The sequence below is a fragment of the Dasypus novemcinctus genome, chromosome 7, assembly GCF_030445035.2.
Source record: "Dasypus novemcinctus isolate mDasNov1 chromosome 7, mDasNov1.1.hap2, whole genome shotgun sequence".
NCBI classification, from domain to species: Eukaryota; Metazoa; Chordata; class Mammalia; order Cingulata; family Dasypodidae; genus Dasypus; species Dasypus novemcinctus.
In genome coordinates, this window is record NC_080679.1 from 12,680,057 (window position 1) to 12,705,390 (window position 25,334).

At 47.1% G+C, this 25,334-nt stretch overlaps 1 long non-coding RNA gene across 3 annotated transcripts in view; it reads left to right on the forward strand.

Annotated features, from left to right (window-relative positions):
- Positions 1-24,623, forward strand: part of LOC131279112 (uncharacterized) — a 25,723-nt gene extending 1,100 nt beyond the window's left edge. Inside the window, exons 3-7 of one of the 3 annotated variants that reach the window (XR_009186444.2) lie at positions 1,752-1,927; positions 17,675-17,754; positions 19,938-20,148; positions 23,543-23,626; positions 24,436-24,623. This is a non-coding gene — a long non-coding RNA (uncharacterized lncRNA). The remainder of the gene's footprint in view (positions 1-1,751; positions 1,928-17,674; positions 17,755-19,937; positions 20,149-23,542; positions 23,627-24,435) is intronic. The other 2 variants (XR_009186442.2, XR_009186443.2) reach the window with 2 other exon arrangements.
- Positions 24,624-25,334: the final 711 nt, after the last annotated feature.

Below are 25,334 nucleotides of genomic sequence, written 5' to 3' on the forward strand. Positions count from 1 at the left end.
ACTCTCAACTCCCTGGCATGGAGCCACAGGGCGTGACTACTCCCCTGCCCCAGAAGGAGATTTTAGGGTGGACCTTGTTAGATAATCTGAAACAGCCTACCAGGAGGAGTTCACACAGCAAGGAAGGGCAGGCAGGCCCATGTGAATTACGAAAGGACAGGATATATGAGAAATTCTTAAGATTAAGAAAAGATAATCACTAAGATTATCAGAAAAAGAAACCGAGGTTCAGAGAAGTGAAATTACTTTCCCAGCGTCACACAGCTGGTCTGAGGTATCGACAGAGCTAAATTCCAGTTCAGGGGTCCTTCTTTTCATGACCCCAGAAGTCAACAGGGAGTCAGACACTTATAAAGGCCTTAAAGGTGATGAATTAAAAAATCCCTTGAGTGAGAGAATTGGGGAAAAAAAAGGTGTGAAGGATTAGAAGTGAAGGGAAGCTCAGATGATAATGCTGGATTGCATTTGGTTTGGCTCTCCAAGTAAGGAGGACTGTGAATCCACAGGAAAGTGCCAATTCCTTGAGGTCAAGAGCAATGGGTCCCTGTGGGGATTTGAGTTAGAGCCAGAGAGACCAGGAAATGAAGGCCTGGGCCGCCAGGGTTCAGCAGGCAGGCCGGGAACGCCAGTATTCCTGTCTGCAAAATTGGATTTTCAGGCACAAATGGGTGTTGCCTGAGGGCCTTGATTTGCTTTCAATAGGCGTTTCTCAACCTCAGCCCCACCACGTTTTGCACAATTCATGTCCTGTGCATTGGAGGAAGTTGAGCAGTAGCCCTGGCCTCTGAAATCATTAAATGTCTCCTGGGAGAGTTCGGAAGCAAAATCATCCCCTGGTTCAGAACCACCTGTTTCAGTGAATCAGACAAGAGCAGACTCACATCAGTGGGATTTCCTGATAGCTTGAAACCAACATCCCATTTCTCATGAAAGAGCCAAACAGCAGGGCAAACAGGGGCCCGTTGCCCGGGGGAGGGTTGGGGGAGGCGCAGGGTGTCTGCCTAGGGAGGAGCGAGGGAACCTGGGTGGCTTCTCTGGCAGCAGAGACACTATAGTCTCTGGGTGTTCTCTACTACGGGTGGTCCCAAGAGGGGCGGGGGGGTCCTCACGGGCGAGAGGCTGTCCCCGAAGAATGAAGACAAATGGCACCGCAACAGTTCTTGGCCAGACCCTGCTCCCCCATCCCACCCCACAAGCCCAAATTCCTGGCCTGGAGGTTGACTCTCTGGTATATAGGTCCCAACCCCTGTCCCAGGCTGACCGGTCACCATGCCACTGCCGGTGACCAGCTCTAGCCAAGCACAAGTGCAGGAAGTCCCTTGACTGCACCTAGCTTTCCTGCTTCCAGGCATTTGGGGAGGCCCTTTGCCCTCCACCTCCTCCAGCTTCCCCTCTGTAAAAACATTGCCCACTGTCAAGAGCCATCATGTGTCCCTAGAAAGCAGGGTTCTTAACAAGGGATCTGTGAACTTGAATGGAAATTTTAAAAAAACAATATTCTTGCAGGGATGTGTTGGTGCAGGTGTGATCTATTTATTTAATAATACACAGTACAGTGTGCACTTAGTCCAGGGGTCCATGGTTTTCACCTGACTGGCAAAGGGTCCATGGAACAAAAAAGGTTAAGAACGCTTGCCCTAAAGGCTTTCTTGAGATCCCAAACAGAAGCCATCTCTCCCTCTGAGCCCGGAGTGCTGGTTTGTAGGACGCTGATCACGTTCTCCTTGTTCTTTCTCGTTCCCCGCCCCCAGACAGGTGGAGATCAAGGGGGACCAAGGCCTAGAGAAGGGGCTCAAGAGAAACTCCTCGAATGGAATGGAAGGCGAGGGTAGAAGTGGAAAGCACTGAAGGCAGGGTGGGCTACGGGGGACAAGGCCCCTGGAGGCTTCATCACAGAGGTTCAAGGATGGACTGGCCTTGGCTGAAGGTCAGTGCTGGAAAAGTTCAGGGGCGAGGGGCTTTTCTGACCAGGCACTCCGACCGCCGGGGGTGGGGGGTGGAATGAGGGGCTGGCGAATACCGCAGACTCCTTAGGAGAGTGAGAAGAACGAGTCCAAGGCCAGACAAAGCCTGGTAGTTAGGAAAGGGTCCTGGGAGTGTTAACATTCACACCCAAGAGGACGCCGAAGGTCGTGTCCCGGGCACCCAGACATGTGCATCACCATTTGTCCTCATTCAGATCTGGATGGCACCTTGGAGGATGGACTTGCTCTGGTCACCAGCAGGACAGGGGCAGAGCCTGCGTGCCTGGGGTACGGCCTCCCCCTGCCCCCGCACATTCTCAGCATTTTCTGGTTTAATCCCCGGGCCCCCAGGCCAGCATTCCTGGATTGGAAGGGCCTCGGTTTGGGAGCACACTTCTGCAGTGGGCAGCTACCTTAACCTACCTACCTTAGAGGGTTGTTGTGAGGATGTGAAAAGCCCTTGGGACAGGACCTGGCTCACAATAGGCAATTTTTTAATTGTTATTCCCTGGAACAGAGGACTGAAAAACCCAGCTGGGTGTAAAAGGTGTTGGAGGGAGGAGGTGGGCCCCGCCTACACAACCTAAAGTCAGCACCTTACAAAAGCCTGATCTGGAGCAGTTGGCAACGATGTCCCAAGTTGGGGGGTGAGGGGAGGACATAGGTCTCCGATTTGGGTTAATTCAAGTGCTTCTGTTGCTCAGCTTGCTCCGGCAAGCACGTGCGCGCGTGCGTGTGAAATCTAGCTCATCTCCACCAGTGGAGGCACGGTAAGGGGCGGGACTCCGCATTGGGGGTTTCCCACCCGGGGCTCCAGCGGCGGCCGCAGCCCCCCAGCCCCCCGGGCCCTCACCATCCGTTTGGGTCGCCCGATCGACCAGGGCGCCGCAGCCCCGCGCCGCGACCTTGTTGTCTTGGTAGGAGGCGCGCTGGAAGTCCAGGGTGCCGTCGGGGCGGCTGGGGCAGAACACGGCGGTGTGCACCTCCACGGCGGGGTGGTGCGGCGCGAAGACGCTGCGGAGCAGGGTCTCCATGTGGCGGCGCGCCTCGGCCTCCTCGTCGGGCCGCGGCTGCATGATGACCCCCACGAGCGCGGCGGGCGGGCAGCGGAGGCGGGCGCGCACCTGCTGCAGCAGGAGCTGCAGCCGCCGCAGCTGCGTGTGCAGGGCGGCCGCGCGGCACAGCACCAGGAGCAGCTGCGCGCCCTGCGCCGGCGGCTCGGGGCGGCCCGGCGCGGGGCCCTGGGTCGCGCCGGGGCCCTGGGCCGGGGCGGGAGCCGGGCCCGCCTGGCGCTCGGGCGCCGCCTGGCGCTTGGCGCGCCGCCGCGGGTGGCTGCCGCCCTCGGGGCGTGCCTTGCACCGGGACTTGGCGGCCCGGCAGGCGGCGCCGCTCGCCGAGCCGTCGCTGGAGCGCTTGGGCGGCCGGCTGTCGCTGCTGCTGGAGCTGCTGTGGCCGTCCGTGGCTCGTGTGGATGAGGCCCCGGAGGGTCGCGGTTGCTCCATCGCGGCCTGCTCCACAAATTTCTGCAGGTCCCTGCAGCGCTCTTTCTCCTCCCAGAACTCGCTAACCAGCAGCACCTGGCCGTGACCATCCAAGGTCTGGACCCCAGCCTGTTGCTGCGCCTCGTCCTCCCCGCACCGTGGGGCCCTGGACGGCTGGGGCCCCAGCGGCTGCTCCATGTCCGGTCCGGCTCACTTGCCCCTCTGGCCCCGGCCCTGTGGGCCCAGGGGGAGGCTGCCCTTTCCGGGAGCATGTCACAATACCCCTGCGTCCTACCTCTTCCCGTCGGGGCCCGGGGCCTCTCCCCTGCTATTCCTTGGAAAGCTTCCAACATAGGGAAGTGGTGTTAGACTAACCCGCCCCCCTGAGTGTAGTTTCTCCAGCATTGTGTGTCCGTGGTGTCAAGAGGACAAATCCATTTAGCCCATGGATGGGATAAAAGCCACCAAGAAAAACGGACTTTTGTACACCTGGAGCATTTAGAGAGTGAACCTGGGTGGTCTCTGGACCTAGAGGTTTGAAGAGTGGGGGCCGGCGGGCGGCTCTGAGTGACTGCAGTCGGCCCCACCCAGGCCCAACTCGGTGACTTCCTGAGAATCTGAGGCTCACAGACTGATGGGGCTCCCTGAGATGTTTTCTGTGGGACCAGAGGCCTGTCAAAATATCAGGAAAGCACCTTGGAACTCCCTACCCTCCAGACCCCACCAAAAAAGCAAAACAGAAAACTCCAAAACACCAAAAACTGCTTACCAGGGGGACGGCATCTTCACCCAGCAGTAGCACAGTGCCTGGGGAACCAGTCAATGGTGGTGAAAATTGTTCCCTTTGTTAACTTTTTAAAAAAGTGAGCTTCACTAAGTTGTTTACAGCGGCTTTTTTTCTTTCCTTCTCTTTGACTTGAGAATGGTTTGCTGTTCTTTTTCTAGTTTCTTCAGTTGTTCAGTTAGATCTTTGATTTTAGCTCTTCATTTTTAATATAGGAGTTTAGGGCTATAAATTTCCCTCTTTGCACGGCCTTTGCTATATCCCCTCATTTTTGATAAACTGTATTTTTGTTTTCATTCATCTCAATATATTTACTAATTTCACTTACAATTTCTTCTTTGACCCACCGATTGTTTAGGAATGTATTGTTTAGCCTCCATACATTTGCAAAATTTCCCCTTTCTTGTATGTTATTGATTTCCAGTTTCATTCCATCATCATCTGAGAAGGTGCTTTGTATAATTTCAATCTTTTTATATTTATTGAGACCTGCATTTTATCTAACATGAGGTCTACCCTGGAATTTGGGAGTAGTGTTCTTTCAGGTCTAGCTCATTTATCATGTTGTTCAAGTTCTGTTTCCTTATTGATCTGCTGCCTAGTTCTCTCTAATGGTGTGAGCGGTGCATTGAAGTCTGCAACTGTTATTGTAGAGATGTCTATTTCTCCCTTCAATTTTGCCAGAGTTTGTCTCATGTGTTTTGGGGCACTCTGGTTAGATGCATAAACGTTTATGACTTAGTTCTTCCTGGTGGATTGTCTCTTTTATTAATATATAATGGCCTTCTCTATCTCTTATAACTTTTTTTTTTTGAGGCACTAGGGCTGGGGATTGAACCCAGGACCTTATATGTGGGAAGCTGGTGCTTAACCACTGAGCCACATCCGCTCCCCTGAGTTGGTTTTATCATTTGCTTGTTTTTTGTTTTTTTTTTTTAATTTTTTTTAAAGAAGATATTTTGATTACATAAATGTTACACAAAAATATACGGGATTCCCATATGACCCGCTCCCCACCCTGCCCACATTTACTCACATTAACAACACCCTTCAGTAATGTGGTACATTCATTGCAATTGATGAACACATTTTGGAGCATTGCCACTAAGCATATATTATTGTTTACATTGTAGTTTACACTCTTTCCCACACAATTCTGGAGGTTATGGCAAGATATACAACAACATGTATCTGTCACTGCAGTGTCATTCAGGACAACTCTCAAGTCCAGAAAATACCCCCTGTATTACACCTGTTTTCCCTCTCCCTGACCTCAAAACCTCCAGTGGCCACTGCCTCCACATCAATGATATAAGTCCTTCCATTGCTAGAATCACAGTTAAGTCTATAGTAGAATACCAATAAGTCCACTCTAGTCCATAGTTCATTCTCCAAGCCTGAGGTTTCTGGGATGGTGATGTCCACTCCACCTCTAATTGAAAGGGGGCTTTAGTCTCATATGTCCAATGGATGGGACTCTCTTGCTTGCATTTGTAGACTCTCTCTGTTCCTTGGTATCATGGTTGCCCATCATCACCTCTTTGTTAGTTGTCCTGGGTGAGTACAATGAGCTGGAGAGTAGGTGTTGCAACTTTGTTGAGGCTCAGGGCCCAGCTGGCACATGGATAAGCCAAAGATTCAAGTCTCTTAGACCTATACCTACTAACGTCAGCACAAGCTAAGCCAATGCCATCTTGCCAGAACCACCCATTTCTTTGGTTGTTGCTGTTGTTTATTTGCTTGTTTTTAGGGGGTACTGGGAACTGAACCCAGAACCTCCCATATGGGAAGCAGGCCCTGAATGGCTTGAGTCACATCTGCTCCCCTCTTATAACTTTTTGCATTTCAAGTCTTTTGTCTCATATTAGTACAGGTATCCCTGCTGTTTTTCGGTTACCGTTTGTGTGAAGTATCTTTCTCCAACCTTTCACTTTCAGCTGGTTTGTAACCCTGGGTCTAAGGTGAGTCTCTTATTAGCAGCAGATGGATGGCTCATGATTTTTAATCCATTTTGTCAGTCTCTGTCCTTTGATTGGGGAGTTTAATTCATTCACATTCAATGATATTACTGTAAATGCATTATTTATTTCCATTATTTTATTCTTTGGTTTTCATATGTTGTAGCAGTTTGATATTATTAATGAATTACAAAAAGAAATATTGGATTATGTTTATAAACTGGTCTTTTCCTCTGGGTGTATTAGAGTGTATTGGATTCAGAGGTTTTGCTTTTACTTGATTAAATAATGATTAAGGTTTTGATTGGGCCATGCCAGTAGGATGCTGAGTCCCTGCCCCTTGGTGGGTGGAGACTCACAGAGAAACTGCACTGCAGAGAAGGGAGGCTGGAGTCTTAGGCTGGAGCCCCAGGAAGTAAGCACACAGAGGAGCTTGGTTGTGAGGAAAGGGAAGCAAGCCCCAGGAAAGAGGAACCCAGGAAGCCTAAACCCTGGAGACATCAGCAGCCATCTTGCTTCAACATGTGGCAAAAGACTTTGGTGAGGGAAGTAACTTATGCTTTATGGCCTGGTAACTAAGCTGGGCCCACAGAGCCTTAGGAGGAAGAAGGAAGGAGAGACCAGGCAGAGATTGCCTGCCATCTTGCTTCAACATGTTGCATCTGACTCTGGTAAGAAAGTAGCCTTGAGTTGGACTCTTTAGGGCCTTATAACTGTATGCTTTACCCCAAATAAATACCCTTTATAAAAATCAACTGATTTCTTTATATTTTGCTTCAGCACCCTTTGGTGACAAATACACATGTCATGTCTTATTTTCATCTTTTTACTCTTTTGGTTTTCCTTTCTGCTGTTCTTGCCTTCTACACGCTCCTCTAAACTCTCTCCTGCCTTTTTCTTTTGGGCTGTAAGACTCCCTTTAATACTTCCTGCAAAGGTGAATTCTTTTTTCAAATTCTTTTTTCATTAAAAAAATTTATTGGTGGCAGACTTGGCCCAGTGGTTAGGGCATCCGTCTACCACATGGGAGGTCCGCGGTTCAAACCCCAGGCCTCCTTGACCCGCGTGGAGCTGGCCCAGGCGCAGTGCTGATGCACGCAAGGAGTGCCCTGCCATGCAGGGGTTTCCCCCATGTAGGGGAGCCCCACGCACAAGGACTATGCCCCATAAGGAGAGCTGCCCAGCGCAAAAGAAAGTGTAGCCTGCCCAGGAATGGTGCCACACACATGGAGAGCTGATGCAACAAGATGACCCAACAAAAAGAAACACAGATTCCTGTGCCGCTGACAACAACAGAAGCGGACAAAGAAGACGCAGCAAAATGGACACAGAACAGACAACCAGGGTGGGGAGGGAAGGGGAGAGAAATAAATAAATCTTTTAAAAAAATTTATTGGTTTATCACTCATACATAAACATACCTAAATAGTAAGTGTGTAGTAAGAGTTGTGAACTTACAAAACAAACATGCATAACATCATACAGGGGCTCTCATACCTCACCCCACCACTAACACCTTGCATTGTTATGAAACACTTTTTAACAAATGATGAAAGAGCATCCTCAAAATATTACTACTAACCAAAGTATCTTACATTTTGTGTATTTTCCTCCCCAATCCACCATATTATTTTTTAAAATGTCATTCATACATGAACATACATAAGCAATAATTGTATAGTAGAAGTTGTGAACATGCATAACATCATACAGGGGTCCCATACATCAGCCCACCACCAACGTCTTGCATTGTTGTGAGACATTTGTTACTAATTATGAAAGAATATTGTCAAAACCTTACTACTAACTATGGTCCATATCTTACAATTGGTGTATTTTCCCCCAACATACCCTATTACTATTTTTTTAGATATATTTTTTATTACAGAAGTTTTGAACTTACAAAAGTTCAATGTATAGAATCCCCATATAACATCCCTCTTCATCAACACACCACCCTGTGGATGGAACATTTGTTATAGATCATGAAATAATATCATGAGAATATTGTCACCAACCATGGTCCATGATGTACATTTGGTACACTTTTTCCATACTCCTCCATTATGAACACAGTACATCTTTGGCACAGATGCATGAATATTATAGTATTACTGTTAACCACAGTCCATAGGTTACTTCAGTTGTATTTTTCCCATGCTTCTCTACATTCCCACCACCCTGCGATAGTGATGCACATTTTTAGTCTGCTCTGCTTCCCCTTACCTGGGGATGGAGTTAAAATGGTGGCTTCTGGCCTCTTTCTGACTTGAACAGTTTCAAATTTCGGCTGTTCTTAGGATTATACTTTAGCGCACTGGATTTGCTAATCAGTAGCTGAAATTGGTGCCCAACCATTTCTTCCTCTTAATTTTGGGAAATGGAGCTTTCTATTCCAGCCATGGAATAGCTCCTGAGGTGGCTTGTGCCTCTGGTGGAGGATGGGCACCAGCCTCCCCAGTGTGGAGCGCTCTACTCATGAACCTTCTCTGCAGATGAGCAGTCTCCTTCATTCTTTCAAGGCTGTTGCAGGATGCTCTCTGGTCTTCTGGAACCCCCAAACAGGTGCTTTAGATAGCTCTGGGTGATTCCTAACTGCCCTGCAGCAGGAGCTGACTCTTGGAGCTCCTTACTCTGCTGCCATCTTGCTGGTTGTCCCAAAGGTGGATTCTTCTTTACAAACTCTCTTTGTTTATTTGTGAATATTTTAAACTCACCTTAATATTTGAAGGACAATTTTTCCAGATAAAGAATTAATTTTTTAAAAAAGATTTATTTATTTCTCCCCTCCCCCCCCAGTTGTCTGTTCTCTGTGTCTATTTGCTGCGTCGTCTTCTTTGTCTGCTTCTGTTGTCAGTGGCACGGGAATCTGTGTTTCTTTTGTTGCATCATCTTGCTGTATCAGCTCTCCATGTGTGTGGCGCCATTCCTAGGCAGGCTGCACTTTCTTTCGCTCTGGGCAGTTCTTCTTACGGGGCACACTCCTTGTGCATGGTGCTCCCCTACGCGGGGGACACCCCTGCGTGGCAGGGCACTCCTTGTGCACATCAGCACTGCGCATGGGCCAGCTGCACATGGGGAAAGGAAGCCCGGGGTGTGAACCTTGGACCTCTCATGTGGTAGGTGGACACACTAACCACTGGGCCAAGTCTGCTTCCCCAGATAAAGAATTCTTGACTGGCAATTTTGCTCTTTCAGTACCCTAATTGTGCCATACCACTATCTTCTTGTCTCCATGGTTTCTGATGAGAAATCTGCACTAAGTCTTACTGGGTGTCCCTTATATGTGATGATTTGCTTCTCCCTTGCTGCTCTCAGAATTTTCTTTTTATCTTTTATCTTTGACATTCTGAATAGTGTGTGTTTTGGAATAGATCTATTTGGATTAATTCTGGTTGGGGTATGCTGTGCTTCTTGGACATGTAAATTCATTTCTTTCATGACATTTGGGAAATTTTCAGCCATTATTTCCTCAAATACTCTTTCTGGAACTCCCATGACATGTATGTTGTTGCACTTTGTGTTATCATTCAACTCCCTGAGCCCCTGCTCATTTTTTCCCCATTCTTTTCTCTCTGTTCTTCTATCTCTTCAATTTCAGCCATTCTGTCTTCTGTATCGCTTATTCTTTCTTCTATCATTTTGAGGCTGCTGCTGTATGCCTCTAATGGATTTTAAAAAAAACTCACCTATCATGTCTTTCATTCCCATGAACTCTGTTATTTTTCTCTTCAGGTTTTCAAACTTTTCTTTATGCTCACTTAGTTTCTTCTTCTTCTTTTTTTAAGATTTATTATTTATTTATTTCTCTCCCCTTCCCCCCCAGCCCCCCCATTGTCTGCTCTCTGTGTCCATTCGCTGTATGTTCTTCTGTGACCAGATTCTATCCTTATCAGTAGCACCGGGAATTTGTGTTTCTTTTTGTTGCATCATCTTGCTGTGTCAGCTCTCTGTGTGTGCAGTGCCATTCCTGGGCAGGTTGCATTCTCTTTTGCACTGGGCAGCTCTCCTTATGGGGTGCACTCCTTGTGCGTGGGGCTCCCCTATGTGGGGGACACCCCTGCATGGCACGGCACTCCTTGCACGCATCAGCACTGCACATGGGCTAGCACCACACGGGTCAAGGAGGCCCGGGGTTTGAACCATGGACCTCCCAAGTGGTAGGCAGACGCCCTATCCATTGGGCCAAGTCCGCTTCCCCTTAGTTTCTTCTTGATATCCTTTATCTCTTTAGCCATATTGCTTTAAACTCATTCATTTGATTTTGGAAATTTGTATGAATCTTGTGGGTTAGTTGTCTAAAACCCTGTGTTTCATCTGAGGCTTTCATACATTCTTTTGTTTGTTCCATTTCTTCCATTTTCTTAGTATGGCTCATTTTTTGCTGATGTCTAGGCATCTGAATAGGATGGTGAATTCACTCTGATGCTCAATTTCTCTCTCTTTTTAGGGATTTAGTGGTGGGAGGCTGTGTTACTGCCATTCTTTGATTCTTGGTTCAACCTATCCTAGGTCTTTAGGATTGTCCCTATTAGTTGCTCAAATCTGGGCCCTGGGCCCAGAAATGGGTTATAGACCTGCTTCTAAGGGACTTGGGGAGGGAGGCTGTAAAGGCCACAAAAAGCCTCTCTTACTTACTTTTAATTTCTTCACATGAACCTCCTTGGTTGGCCAGCAGTTGGCACTCTTTGGCAGCCCTCTTAGTTCAGTGCCTGGTCAGAATGAATTTGCTGCAGCACAGACAGGATCAACATGATAGAGGTTCTTGCCTGAAGGGTGAAAGCCTGACAATTCAAACTTTCTCAGGCTGTTCTCCAACCTTTGCTGGCAGCCCCCTCCCTTTCCCTGGGTAGGAAAGAATTCCACTCCCCTCTGCAGCCTCAACAACCAGTCTTGGTCAGTGGCCCCACCTGGCCTGGATGTGCTCCTGGGACACAGCAGACCAAATGTGTAGGCCAAAAGCAGAGTCTCTCTCTCCCCTTTCCTGGGGTCAAAATTGTCTACTTGTAGTGCAGGGTCAAGGGTGCCAGTGGCTGCAGCTGCAGCCACCACTCAGTCTTTCCATTGAGATTCTTTTTCTGTGCCCTCCTCTTTTCTGGGTGGTGTCCAGTCTTCCCCTGGTATCCTAAACCCTAGAACATTTTCCCCAGGCCATTTCTGTCTATCCTGTAGCTATTTTTCTAGAAGAAGAGAGAGTCCCGTGTCTTTCTAATCTTCCTGGAAGTCTTAAAAACTTAAAAAATATATATGTATACATAAAAGGCTCTGAAAGGCAATCTGTCAACCAGAAAATTCTGCTAAAAACCTCCAGGAGCGACGGCCCGTGGAGCCTGGGGAAGGTTGGGTAACGGTGGAATGCCCCTGCAGCTTTGCAGAGCCCGAATGGTGTTGGGGGGTCTCTCGTCCTCTCCTGGATTTGCAGCCTCCCCCTGGGTGGCATCAGCGAGAAGCCTTGCAGCTCCCCGTCCCTTACTGGGCAAGGCTGTGTGGTCAGAGGCAGGAATCGCCTGGTGGACCTTTTCTGGGGGGCCAGTCGCTGTATTGAAAAATGATGCTGGGCTTGCACCTGACCTAATCAGAGCTGCCAGCCCCACCCGAGGTGGCTGTCTTTCCCAGCAGGCCTGAGTGTGGGGCTCCCATGGTGGGAAGAGACCCTGCCCCCTGTGCTTTCTCAACCAGCTGTACCAGAAGTCCTGAACCAGGGAGCGCTGGTGCTTTCCAGAGAGGAGGAGGAAGAAGTAAGGGTCTCGGACACCCAAAACTTAGATTTGAACAGAACTGGGGAGTAGGAAAGGGGGCTTCCTTCTGCTGTGTCCCCACTGGCTGGGGGCAGGAGCAGCCAAGGCCTGCAGTGGCAGCGCTGTGCCCGTCGTCGTCAGGTCAGCCTACAGCTGGACAGAGTTCTGACATGGTGGGCTACCCTTCAGCCAAAGGCTAGGACTCAATGCCATTGACAAAGGGCCCCCCCTCCAGGCCCTGGGCAAACAAAGGCTACGGCAGGAGCAAGGAGCAGAGAGGTGCCAGCTTCAGGGGACCTTACGGAGTGGGGTGAGCCATCCCTGGAGTTCTTTGGGGACAACCTTTTCAGGGGCATGTTCGGGGGGAGAGACTTAAGGCAAGAAATGTCACTAAAGCCTTGGGCTTTACCAGCTGATGTTAAAAAATGAATTAAATGAAGAATAATTTCTGTAAACCTACAACTTTTCTAATTTAAATACAAAAATAAATGAATAGACTCCTGGGTGTATGCTTTGAACTCCACGTTTACAGCTATGTTGACATAACAGAGAGCTCCAGTGGCTAAGACATATTTCTCCGGAGGTCACTGGTCCAGGGGTGGGGCATGTGGCTCTGCCGTCCTCCACAGGGCTTCCTTTCCTGCCTCCAGGGCAGCCGCAGGACACTTCATCTCCCAATGCACGGGAGGATGGACAAGCAGGAGGGAAGGGTGGGCAGCAGCCTTTTCAGGATGTGACTTGGGAGCTGGATGCATCACTTCCGCTCATATCCCACCTGCCAGAACCAGCCAGGGGACCGCCCTGGGCTGCTGGAGAGGCTGGAGACTGTAGCCTCTGTTTGGTGGCCAGGCACCCAGCTAACCCTTGGGACCTTTCACCACTAAAAGAAAGAAGGGGGTGGGTGGGTATTGAAGGGCATTTAACAGACTCCCCTTTGTGTGCCCAATAATAATTTCCCCCATTACTTGGGGTCCTTCTTTTTTTTGGAGGTGCCAGGGATTGAACCTGGGACTTGGTGCATGCAAAGCACTCAACCGCTGAGCTACACCTGCTCCCCTGTGCTGGATGTTTTATGTCATCTTTACAACCCAGCATTGGAGAGGGCACCACCCCCAAGTTAGAGGCAGAATCTGAGGCTCAGAGGGGTTAAGTGAGGTGTCTAAGTTCAGTCAGCTATGAAGGGGTGGGTCTGGGATTTGAACCCAGGGCATGACTGGCTGCAAATCTTGCGTGTTTGTAGGACTCAGTGCCACAACTCCCTGAGGCTGAGAGAGGCTGACCTCTGTGCCAGGCTCCGGGCTAGGATGAAGGGTGGGGAGTAGGGCCGGAAGGGGAGAGGAGGGAGGGGGCAGTCGAGGGGAGCACTTGGGACAAGCTACCCATTTGTTTTACTTCTGTTTCAGGCCTTTGGGCTGCCGAGCCTTCTGGGACACAGAATAGGTTGGGAACCTGTATTCTAACCAGATGACTAAGCCTGCAAGGATTTGTAACTTCCCTGGTTCAAAAAAATGATAAAATATTTTTTTCATGATAAAAGGCCATTGGAGGAGGGGGGAGTGGTCCTTTTACTGTATAAGAATCTCATAGAAGATCTTACACCTAGCTTTGGAATATCAGGAAGCCCAGCTCAGTTGGGAGGTTAAATCCAGAGGTTAAATTGTAGAACGAGGGGCCCGTAAGTGGCCCCAGAGACGGCTCCCTTTTGAGCCGCCTGCTTGTGTCCAGTTGTCTTATCAGGCTTCCCTGTAAAATTTCTTTTGAGGAAAGGATTCTGCAGATCACTTTTGGAAACATCTGAAGTAGATCAAATTGAGTAATGTCATGGGTAATTTTTATTATTTTGTAAAAGTATTGAATTTTGCTATTTTGAATAGGCAGTGTATGTATGCAAGAAATGGAGATTAGTTTAGTTTTCACATAAAGGAAGAAAATATTAATGTCACCTGGCAGCCTACTGCCTCAGTCTCCCACTCCCGGCTTAAGCAGGAACAAAGGAAACCAGCTTCAGTCAGTCCTATAGCCAGTAAAAGGATGCACAAGAAAGAGCTAAGTCAATACAAATTCAGCACTAACTTCCATCCTTTATTTGGCAAAAGGAGCAGGTAAAAGCTAAAATGGTTGGAATGTGATGGGGGAAGAGGTTAATAAAAAACTGGGAAACTTGTGTGGGAGAGTTAGACTTCTCTGATAGGCTGTGACCTCTGAAGTATCCCATCTATGGAGAAACAGAGGGGCTTGCGTGCTAGGCTTAGGGGGATAAATTGTGTCATTTTTCTTTGTTTGGGGCATCAGCCACGTTTTCTGGTTGTGCGCCCCTTCTTGCAAGATTGAGAATAAATTCTTTTCTTTTCCACAATTGGGTGAACCTTATTTTCTTCCAGAAAGAGATTTCTTTCTTACAACAACTGGGAGCTCATCTGGGATTCTTTTTTTTTTCTCTCTGCCCTCCTCCCCCCAGTTGTCTGCTATCTGTGTCCACTCGCTGTGTGTTCTTCTGTGACCTCTTCTATCCTTATCAGCAGCACAGGAATCTGTGTTTCTTTTTGTTGCATCATCTTGTGTCAGCTCTCCGTGTGTGCAGCACCATTCCTGGGCAGGCTGCACTTTCTTTCGCACTGGGCGGCTCTCCTTACGGGGCACACTCCTTGCGCGTGGGGCTCCCCTATGCGGGGACACCCCTGCGTGGCATGGCACTCCTTGCGTGCATCAGCACTGCGCATGGGCCAGCTCCACACGGGTCAAGGAGGCCTGGGGTTTGAACTGTGGACCTCCCATGTGGTAGATGGACGCCCTAACCACTGGGCCAAGTCTGCTTCCCTCTCCCTCCTCCTTACGTTCCCCCTCCCCTCTCGGGAGAAGGGCCATTAGACTTGGAGGGCCCAATAGCACCCATTGTAAACCCTGGGGAACTGGAGAATCATGCGGGGCCAACAACCCCACCAGTTACAACCCACCAACAGCTGAGGAAAGAATTGGAACAGTGTAAGAAAGATATACAAAATTTTCCATTCCCCAGAGTACCTGAGGAGAAGAGGGTGAAAGAGCAAAACTACACTGAGCCTTTGTGTCCACTGAGAGAAGTACCCATGGGGCCAGGGGAGATTGGCTATGTCAATGCCCCACTGATGAGTACTGAAGTAAGGAACTTCAAAGAGGAGATGAAATCACTAATGGAAGATCCAGCAGGGCTAGCTGAACAGGTAGCTCAATTCCTAGGTCCTAGTTTATATACCTGGCCTGAACTTATGTCCATCCTGAATATCCTCTCTATGGGAGAAGAAAGAGGAATGGTGCAGAAGACAGCTAGCTATGAGGGAGTGGGAAAGGCAGCATCTGCCTGGACATGGGGTAATGGCAGCAGAACAGAAGTTCCCAAACACAGACCCTAATTGAGATAATAATGACCTGAAAGATCTTAGAGACCTCATTATACAGGGGATCAAATTTGAAAAAGGCCTTTGAAGTAGCCCAGGAGAAGGACGAGACTCCCTCTGCTTACCTGCAGCAACTGAGGGGCCAAGTGAGGACCCTGATGATCCTGTGGCTCAGGGAATGTTAAAAGTCAGCTATGTGAAGGGGTCTTGGCCTGATATTCAGAAAAAGATTCAGAAAATAGAAGGATGGATGGGTAAGTCATTGGAAGAGTTATTGAGAGAGTCTCAGAAATTGTTTGTAAGGAGAGAGGAGGAAAAGCAGAAACAGAAAGCAAAGGTGATGATAAGCACAGTTGACCAAATGCTTAAGAAAAGATTGGAGAAGGGAGGGGACAGGCAGAGGTGAGATAAAGATGCAAAATGGGCTTATTTAGATAAGGGGGCCAGGAGAATGCTAGGCTCTGCAGGGTGCTATCATTTCAAAAGGGAATGCCCCAGTTTAAAGAGAGGTAATCCCCCTCATGAATTTTGAGGATTAGGGGGGTCTGAGGCTCCTCACTTCTAAAGCCCACCAGGAACCTTTAGTAAATCTAAGGGTGGGCCTATATCAGGAAGAAATTACATTTTTAGTGGACCCCGGGGCAGCCCAATCCTCTGTGTCTCATCTCCCCAAAGGGACCAAACTCTCTGGCAGTTCCCTTACAAGTTTCAGGGATAAAAGTGAAGCAGGCTCATAAGATAGAGAATTAATAGATGGATCTGGAACCTGGAAGAGTCCATGTGGACATCTGGAACCCCCAAAAGGGCTGCTGGAGGTCCCCTGCCCCCAGGATTCTGCTACCCAGAACAAAGACTCCTTCCTGAGAACAAGGGAAAACCCAGAAGTTCCTTAGAAACGTTATCTTTGGGTCGCCACTAGGAATTGATGGGTGGGGTAATCAATCCCAAAAGCAAACAGCTGGAGCCCCTCCCTCCCATTAGCAAGGGGGCAGAATAATTAACAATTTTAAAGCAAAGCGCTAGGCTTGAGGGCTGTCTCCCCTTACTCTCTTGCCTGCGCACCTGTCCTGCCCTCTGTGCCCCGCTGTCACCACTGTTCCTCTGCTGTGTGGCTGCCCAAGTAACCCCAGGGACTTATACTCTTTAACGGGGCATTGTAGCTTGTAAATCAGCCCTCTTCATCCCTTCATCTCCTTCCTCTCTACTGGGTCCCCTGCTCTGTTATTTTCTCCCATTTCTCTTCCCTCCCTACCTGAATAAATGACTGGCCTAACTCACCCGATGTGCTCTTGAAATTCATTTCTCTAGCATAGTCAAACTAAATGAAATCCGGTAACAAAAGGAGAAGGATTTGATGTCCCATTCTTCCACTAATATTTGTTGGGAGGACAATCAAATTATAGGCCTTTTGTTGTGCCTGTGGGACAGTGAGAAGCTGCAGCCCTGCCCTTGGTAACCATGGCAACGACTCCAGTCCCAGGGAACAATTTAGCGATGCAAACTCTATATACACACCAGTCAGTCCAGAGAGACTCTGTTAATAGTGATGCTGAGGCTTAAATAAACTTAAACTTGGCCTCAAGGGGAAATATAATATAGCCTGTGCATGAATTCAAAATTATCGAATTCTGTATCTAAGTGTGCCTAGAAATCCAATTAAGCACTATAGGTCCTTTGGACTTTGAATGTTCAGAAAGGATGTATGTTCAAGGTTGCATCCCAACAGAATATGGGTGATATGGTAATTCAAAACCTATCTGGTACTCAGACAAACACTTAGCTAATAAAGTTGTTTTCTTTCATAAAAGCACCATTTGACTCCCCACCCTGTATAAAAGGAACTTAAAATTTTGTTTGGGGCTAGGGTTTTGAACAGAAAGCTACCGAGTCTGGCTGGCCATAAATCTTTTTCCTTCCCCAAATCATTCCTGAGTCCTGGCCTTTCTATGTGCAAATAATTTGAACCTCTTGACATCTACAACACTGTCTTACCCATTCAGAAATTGGGGGATAGTTGGAGGGTGTTACAGGATCTAAGGGCCATTAATCAAATTGTTCAGGTTCAACACCCGTAGTCCCAAACCCACACGCTCCCCTTAGTAAGATCCTCTGCCACCATAAATGGTTTAGTGTAATAGGTCTAAAGGATGCCTTTTGGGCCTGTCCCCTTGATCCAGAGAGTAGGGACTTGTTTGCCTTTGAGTGGGAGGACCCCTCTACCGGAAGAAAACAGCAATATAGGTGAACGGTTTTACCCCAAGGCTTCACAGAATCCCCCAACCTCTTTGGGCAGGAACTGGAAAAAGTATTGGAGAAATTTGCAGTCCCATTTGAAATTCCCCTTTTATAATATGCAGATGATCTGCTAATTTCAGGTGAAGAAAGGCAGATAGTGGCCCGAACTACAAAGAGCTTATTGAATTTCCTGGAAGATCAAGGTTAAGAGTGTCACAAAGTAAGCTACAATTTGTAGAAAAGGAAGTCAAATACCTGGGTCATCTCATTAGTGAGGGAAGGAGGAGGATAAATCCAGACAGAATTCAGGCCGTTACTGAATTACCTCTTCCCTGGACAGAAAGAGAACCAGAAAGATTTTTGAGATTGGTGGGATATTGTAGATTATGGATAGATTCTTATGCATCCCAAACCAAGGGAGGATACCAAAAACTGTTGGAGGGGGAGGCCGACAAATTAGAGTGGAAGGAGGGGGAAGGAAAGGCATTAGAGGGGCTCAAATGGGCATTGGTGCAAGCCCCTTTCTAGCCCTCCCCTCCCTGAAAAACCTTTGCATCTGTTTGTGACAGTAGATAGGGGACAGCCTTGGGAATCCTAATCCAGATATGGGGAGGCCGGAGGAAGCCTATGGCCTTCCTTTCCAGAATCCTGGACCCTGTCTCCAGGGGATGGCCAGGGTGTGCTCAGGCCGTGGCACCAACTCTCTCTTAGTAGAAGTGGCAGGAACCTGACTTTGGAGGGGCCTTAGTTGTTAGCACCCTCAGCAGGTCAGGACTATCTTGTCTCAAAAAGCAGGAAAGTAGTTAACGGATTCCCAAATTCTGAAATATGAGGTGGTTCTAATGGAAAAAGATGATTTAATACTGACAGTTGATCATATTCTGATCCGAGCCTCTTTCCTTTGGAAAGGTCCCAGCCAGGTAGAAACTCCTGAACATGACTGTTTAGACTTAATTGAATACCAAACCCGAGTCCAGCCCAACCTAGGGGACCTTCCCTTACATTCAGGGGAAAAATTGTTCATAGAGGGGTCTTCTAGGGTCCTGGAAAGAGAAAGGCACAATGGCTATGCTGTTGTTGAGGGGCTAACTTGTGAGGTGAAAGAAGCTGGCCGACTGCCCACGATTGGTCAGCTCAGACTTGTGATGTGTACGTATTAAATCAAGCCCGTAAATTGTTAGAGAGAGGGAAAAGATGGTACAGTTTACACAGATTCTAAATATGCCTTCGGTGTGGTTCATATCTTTGGAAAACTTTGGGAAGAAAGGGGATTGATCAATAACAGCAGAGGGAAGGAATTAGTCCCTGTGGAACTGGTAAAACACAGTCCCTGTGGAACTGATAAGAGCCAGTCTGCTCTTATCAAGGGAAATATCCATGGTACATATAAATGGGCATCAGAAATGTCACACTTTTGAAGCAAAAGGCAACAGATGGGCTGATGAGAAGGCCAAAGAGGCTTCCCTCTGTTCCCCTCTGGAACTGATGGTCCTGATACCCTCTATCCCCAAAGAAATTGGAATCCCTGTATTCTCTGAAAAGGACACAAATGAACTAGAACAACTGGGGGTGACCTTAGATAGCCAAGGGAAGAGGCTCCTCTCAGAAGGTCGGCAGATGTTGAATAAACAAATAATGAGGGAAGTACTACTAGCGGTTTTGCACCAAGAGAGTCACTGGGGAGTACAGGCCATGTGTGGCCTGGTCATCAAGCATTTTGGGTATGTGGGCCTTTATACTATAGCTAAGCAAATAAGTGAACAGTACATAATCTGTCAGAAAGTTAATAAGAAAGTTTTAAGAAAGCAAGTGCTGGTGGGGAGGGAGCCCGGCCTCAGGCCATTCCAGAGCGTTCAGGTTGATTATACTGAAATGCCCCCTCTAGGTTGACTAAAGTATGTTCTGGTTATTGTGGATCACCTGACAGCGTGGGTAGAAGCATACCCTCTTGCTTCAGCTATAGCATCAGGGACTTCAAAAATTATCCTTGAACAAATCATTCCCCAATATGGGTTAGTAGAAAACATAGATTCAGACGATGGTAGTCACTTTACATACAGAGTGTTGCAAAATATTATGCAGGGTGTAGGTGTCGCATGGAAAATCCATACACCCTGGCACCCGCCATCCTTAGGGAAAGTGGAAAGAATGAACCAGACCTTAAAAAAACATCTCTCTAAGTTGGTCTTCGAAACCAAATTACCATGGGTTAAATGTTTACCTATAGCTCTGTTAAGAATCTGGACTGCCCCTAGAAGGGAACTGGGAATCTGTCCTTATGAAATGCTTTTTTTTTGGTCTGCCCTCCCCTGGCAAGCCTGGAGAACTCCCCTCCTCTGAGTTGAAGGATCTCGTTCTTCAAAATTATATACTGGCCTTGTCTTCTACTTTGTCATCCCTCAGACAATGGGGTTTGCTGGCTCAGACTCCGCCTCTTGAATTTGCAGTCCACCATCACCAACCTGGCAGCTGGGTCCTAATCAAGTTGTGGAAAGTCTAAACTCCAACTGACCTGGGAAAGACCTTATCGAGTCTTGCTGACGACTGAAATGGCATTCCGAATGGAAGAAAAAGGCTGGACTCACTACACTCAAGTACTTGAACTGGACGCTAGGTACCCAACAACTTCGTCCAAGTCTTGAAAATAATTTAAGCCCCAAATCCCTTAAAGATCACACTGAAAAGAGAAAAATTGGGGGAGGGGGGCTTTGAGCTGTGTATCATCCTAGTCAATAATGGCCCTAGTCCTACTGGAATACCAAAGGAAGAATTCAGACCTTAAGTTACAGGTGAAAATAATCCTATTAGCCATGATGTATTTTATTTTATTTAATTTATTTATTATTTTTATTGTTTTGGTTTAAGTTTTATTTATTTATTTTATTTTAGCCATGATGTTTTGAACCAGAGAAGCAGCTAGCTCCATCAAATTGGTCATAAATGTGACTGACGGTCTGGAATACCAGACCATGCAGTTTGATGACTGCCAAGTAATAGACTGTGGGAATTTAGAGCACCAGTGATGGCTGTGTGGGGATATAAATCTGTATGCCCAGAGCCAGTGGGGAATGGTTACAGTTAAGCCCACCCTCCTGGGATGATGTATGGTAACTACCCAGTATGAGGGATGGAACCTGAATATGGGATGGATCTCACCGAGTTCGAGGCCATTAAAGGGTAAGATAACCTTTTATAAAGGTAATACCCCGCTAGACTACAACAGTCTTCAGTGCAATCCAGTAGTAATAACTATTAAAAAGGCAGACAAATTAGAAACTAGGAGCAGCACCGGGGACCAAGTAGGAGATAGAGTATATGGAATAGGAGCAAATGTTACAGGTAAAGATCCTCTGGGGAGATTCCGCATCCGAGTCCTTCCTCCCCCTGTAGATATGACATCAACAACATCCCCTCCAGCGAACCCTTCAGAAACACCACAGGAAAACCAAAGGCCAGTTCCCGAATTCAAAATAATCCCAAAGCAGTCAGGATACTTAAGGCAGAAGATTAAAAGCCAACCATAGAAGTAGAGAGAGGATATGGGAACACAAATGCCTGGGTAGAATGGATCAAATGTACAGTCCAGAGTCTGAACAAAAGCAACTGTTATGCTTGTGCGACAGGCTGACCCACAGCTCATATTGTACCCTTCCCACTAGGTATGGAAAAGCATGAAAGGGAGTTTAAGTGCATGATACTCCTCTTCCAGAATGCTATTCCTGGTGAAAATTGTAGTATGTTGTCCTCTCTCTTCCCACCGGTCAAAAAATGGAATCATAAAGGCCATACCTGCCTCCTGTCTAGGCCCAGGCAGGGGGAAAGATTCTGGGACCTTGGAACCATGACCTCGTGTACATGAGTGTGGAATGTGAGCAGTGATAGTACTGACAATTTCTCCAGTTTGGTCATACCTGGAGCAGACCCGTGGTGGTACTGTGGAAAGGGTGATCTCCGACCAACACTGCCTGAGAGGTGGGGCGGAACCTGTGCTCTGGTCCAATTGGCTATCCCATTCACCTCGGCATTTGAGAAGCAAGTGAAAACGACATCCCAGGGAGGGAGAGAGAAGTCTACTTGGTTCTTTTAATGAGTGGATCTATCTAGACAGCATAGGAGTTCCCCAAGGAGTCCCAGATGAATTTCAGGCTAGAAATCTGGTAGCAGCTGGGTTTGAGTCATTCTTGTTCTGGTGGGTCACTATTAATAAAAATGTAGATTAGATTAATTACATTTATATAATGAACAGAGACTTATTAATTACACCAGGGATGCAGTTAAGGGAATTGCAGGACAATTAGATGCTCGTAGCAGAATGGCATGGGAAAATAGAATGGCCTTAGATATGATGCTAGCTGAGAAAGGGGGAGTCTGCGTTATGATTGGAGGTAGTTGCTGCACATTCATCCCCAATAACACTGCCCCTGACGGAACCACCACTAAAGCTTTACAAGGCCCAGCAGCCCTATCTGAGGAATTAACAGAGAATTCTGGCATTAGTAATTCACTCACAGGATGGCTTAAAAATTGGTTTGGAAAATGGAAAGGGGTTGCACTGTCCATCTTAACTTCCCTCATTATCTCAGCTGGGATGCTTACCACGGTCGGATGTTGTATCATTCCATGTGCCCGAGGGCTAGTTCAAAGACTTGTTGAAAACACCCTAACCAAACAAATGCCCATACAGTATAAACAAACCAATCTGTACCCTCTGAAAGAAGGAGATCCCTATGATGAAGAGTGTGAGATAGCTCTTAGAAAATTTAAAGGACAGAAATGTGAAAACTAAAGAGAGTTTAAAAGAAAGAGGGGCAATTGTAAGAAATGGAGATTAGTTTAGTTTTCACATAAAGGAAGAAAATATTAATTAATGTCACCTGGCACCTACTGTCTCAGTCTTCCACTCCTGGGTTAAGTAGGAACAAAAGAAACCAGCTTCAGCCAGTCCTATAGCCAGTAAAAGGATACACAAGAAACAGCTAAGTCAATACAAATTCAGGACTAAATTCCATCCCTTATTTGGCAAAAGGAGCAGGTAAAAGCTAAAATGGTTGGAATATGATGGGGGAAGCAGTTAATAAAAAACTGGGAAACTTGTGTGGGGAAGTTAGACTTCTCGGATAGGCTATAACCTCTGAAGTATCCCATCTATGGAGAAACAGAGGAAGGGCTTGCGTGCTAGGCTTAGGGGGATAAATTGTGTCATTTTTCTTTGTTTGAGGCACCAGCCACGTTTTCTGGTTGTGTGCCCCTTCTTGCAAGATTGAGAATAAATTCTTTTCTTTTCCACAATTGGGTGAGCCTTATTTTCTTCCAAAAAGAGATTTCTTTCTTACATGTATGCATATGGCTAGGTAAATAAGCCATTGCAACCTCTGCCTTGCTCACTTGGATTACTCTCTCTGGGCGATCCAGCTACCATGTTGCGAGAACACTCAGGCAGCCCCACGGAGGGGTCCCCAGTGCCAGGAGATGAGGCTGCCTGCCAGCAGCCACTGGTGTGCCATCTTGAAAGCCTTGGTTGATATCTTGACTACAACTTTGGGAGAGCCCTGAGCTAAAACACTCAGCTTAGCCGCTATCAATTTCTGACCCTCAAAGTTTGTAAGGTAATATAGTTGTAGGGCTACTAAGTTTGGGGGTAATTAGTTACACAACAATAGATAGCTAATATAATCATCCTCTTTAACCCACATTCCAGTCACTGTAGGAGCTCCATTTGATAAAGAATGGACTGCTGGAGATTACATGATTACTGGATGTCTGTGGCTGGTTGAAGGAAAGCACTCAAAGATGTCCATGTCCTCATCCCAAGAAAACATGTTAGGGTACATGGTGAAGAGGAATTCAGGTCCCAGACAGAATGAAGGCTGCTAAGCTGCTGATCTTTATATAGGGAGATTACCCTCGATTGTCCTGTGGGGTCCAAAAAAAGTGCAAGAGGGTGAGTGAGAGGGAGATGTGCTTACAAAAGAAAGATGGACTCAATGGCTTGCTTGCTTGTGTTGCAGAACTGAGTTTGGTGCCTGCTGCAAGTGAGAAAACAGCCTGGAGCATGGGCGGAGAAAAGAACCCAGGGTGAAGCACCTTGAAATGTGAGAACCAAGGAAGGAACAGGGCAGGCTGGCCTGGGAAAAAGGAGGAGGGGTCAGGAAGCGATCATCTCCAGAAGTCTGAGAGGCTCACCTTCCATCCACTCAGTCTGTTGGCGTGAAGAGCTAGGAGGAAAGAGGACATTTGGTGCCATGGAAAGATACTCATGGGATGTGGTTAAAGGGAAATATTAGATTGATGAGCCCATTTTTCATTTGGTAAAACATGTACACATGTGGATAGAAGAAAAGCTGTTAATATACTTCAAAGTAATGATCTTGGATGATGAGGTTATGGGTATTGCGTTGCTGAGATTAGCAGACAAAACACAGGACTACCTGTTCAGTTTGCATGTCAGGTGGACAACCTGCCTTCCTTTCCTAGGGCTGCTGTGACTAAGTACCACGAGGTGGGTGGCAAAAAACAACAGAATTTATTGCCTCTCAGTTCTGGCAGCGAAAAGTCCAAAATCAAGGTGTGGGCAGGCCACACTCCCGGACACCCGCGTTGCTCCTTGCTTCTGGAGGCAGCTCCTGTCGACAACCCATCACGTGCTCTACTCCGCTGTGACCCTGAACTCCTCCTCTTACCAGGACACGGGTCGTATTGGATTGAGGGCCCACCCTGCTCCCGGGTGGCCTCATTTTTACTTGCCTAATTCCATCTGTAACGACACTATTTCCAAATAAGGTCCCATTCTGAGTAGGACATCAACTGTCTTTACAGGGACATAATTCAATCCATAACAAGGAATAATGTTTTAAAACAAATGCAATTATGGGTTGTTCATCTGAAATTCCTCTTTACCCAGGTTAGTTAGCAGGGAAGTGAAGATGGTCAACCACCACACCAGGGAATCAGGAGTGCCTACAACTGCAAGGAGGAGAATTGCATCCATCGTTCATGTGGAATCTAAGCCCCCTCTTGATCTAAAGGTGGAGGGGACATCACCATCCCAGGATCCTCAGAATGGAGGAATAAAGTATGGATTAGAGTGGACTTGCTGATATTCTACTATAAAACTATTGTGACGAGTAATAGTAGAAATTGTAGCATTCAGGTGGAGAAAGTGGCCATGGTAGTTGCTGAGGGCAGGGAGAGGGAAGAAGAGATGTGATGTGAGGGCATTTTGGAACTTTGGGTTGTCCTAAATGATACTGCAGGGTCAGATGCTGGGCTTTATATATCCTGCCATAACCCACTGAATGTACTGGGGGAGAGTGAACTACTGGTGAACTATTATCTATGTAGTGCAACAGTGCTCCAAAATGTGTTCACCGAAAGCAATGAGTGTGTCACAATGATGGGGGAGGTTGTTGGTGGGGTAGGGGGGTGGGGGGAAATACGGAAACCTCTTATGTTTTTTAATTTAACATTTTTTTGTGATATATATCTTCAAAAAATACATGGGGGTGAGGGTGGGGAGTGGGTTATATGGGTATCTCATGTTTTTTAATGTAACACTCTGTGATCTATTAACTTCAATTTTAAAAAATGAAAAAAAAAATACAGTGAATGTGCCATAATGATGAAAAAGGTTGTTGATATGGGAGGAGTGGAGGGGTGGGGGGTGGGGTATGTGGGAAACTCATATTTTTTAATGTAACTTTTTTTGTGATCTATGTCAAAAAAAAAGAATTTCATAAAAAAGTAAAATAAAATTAAAAAAAATTTTAAGTGGCTGTCCTGTATTTTATCTGGCAACCCTCT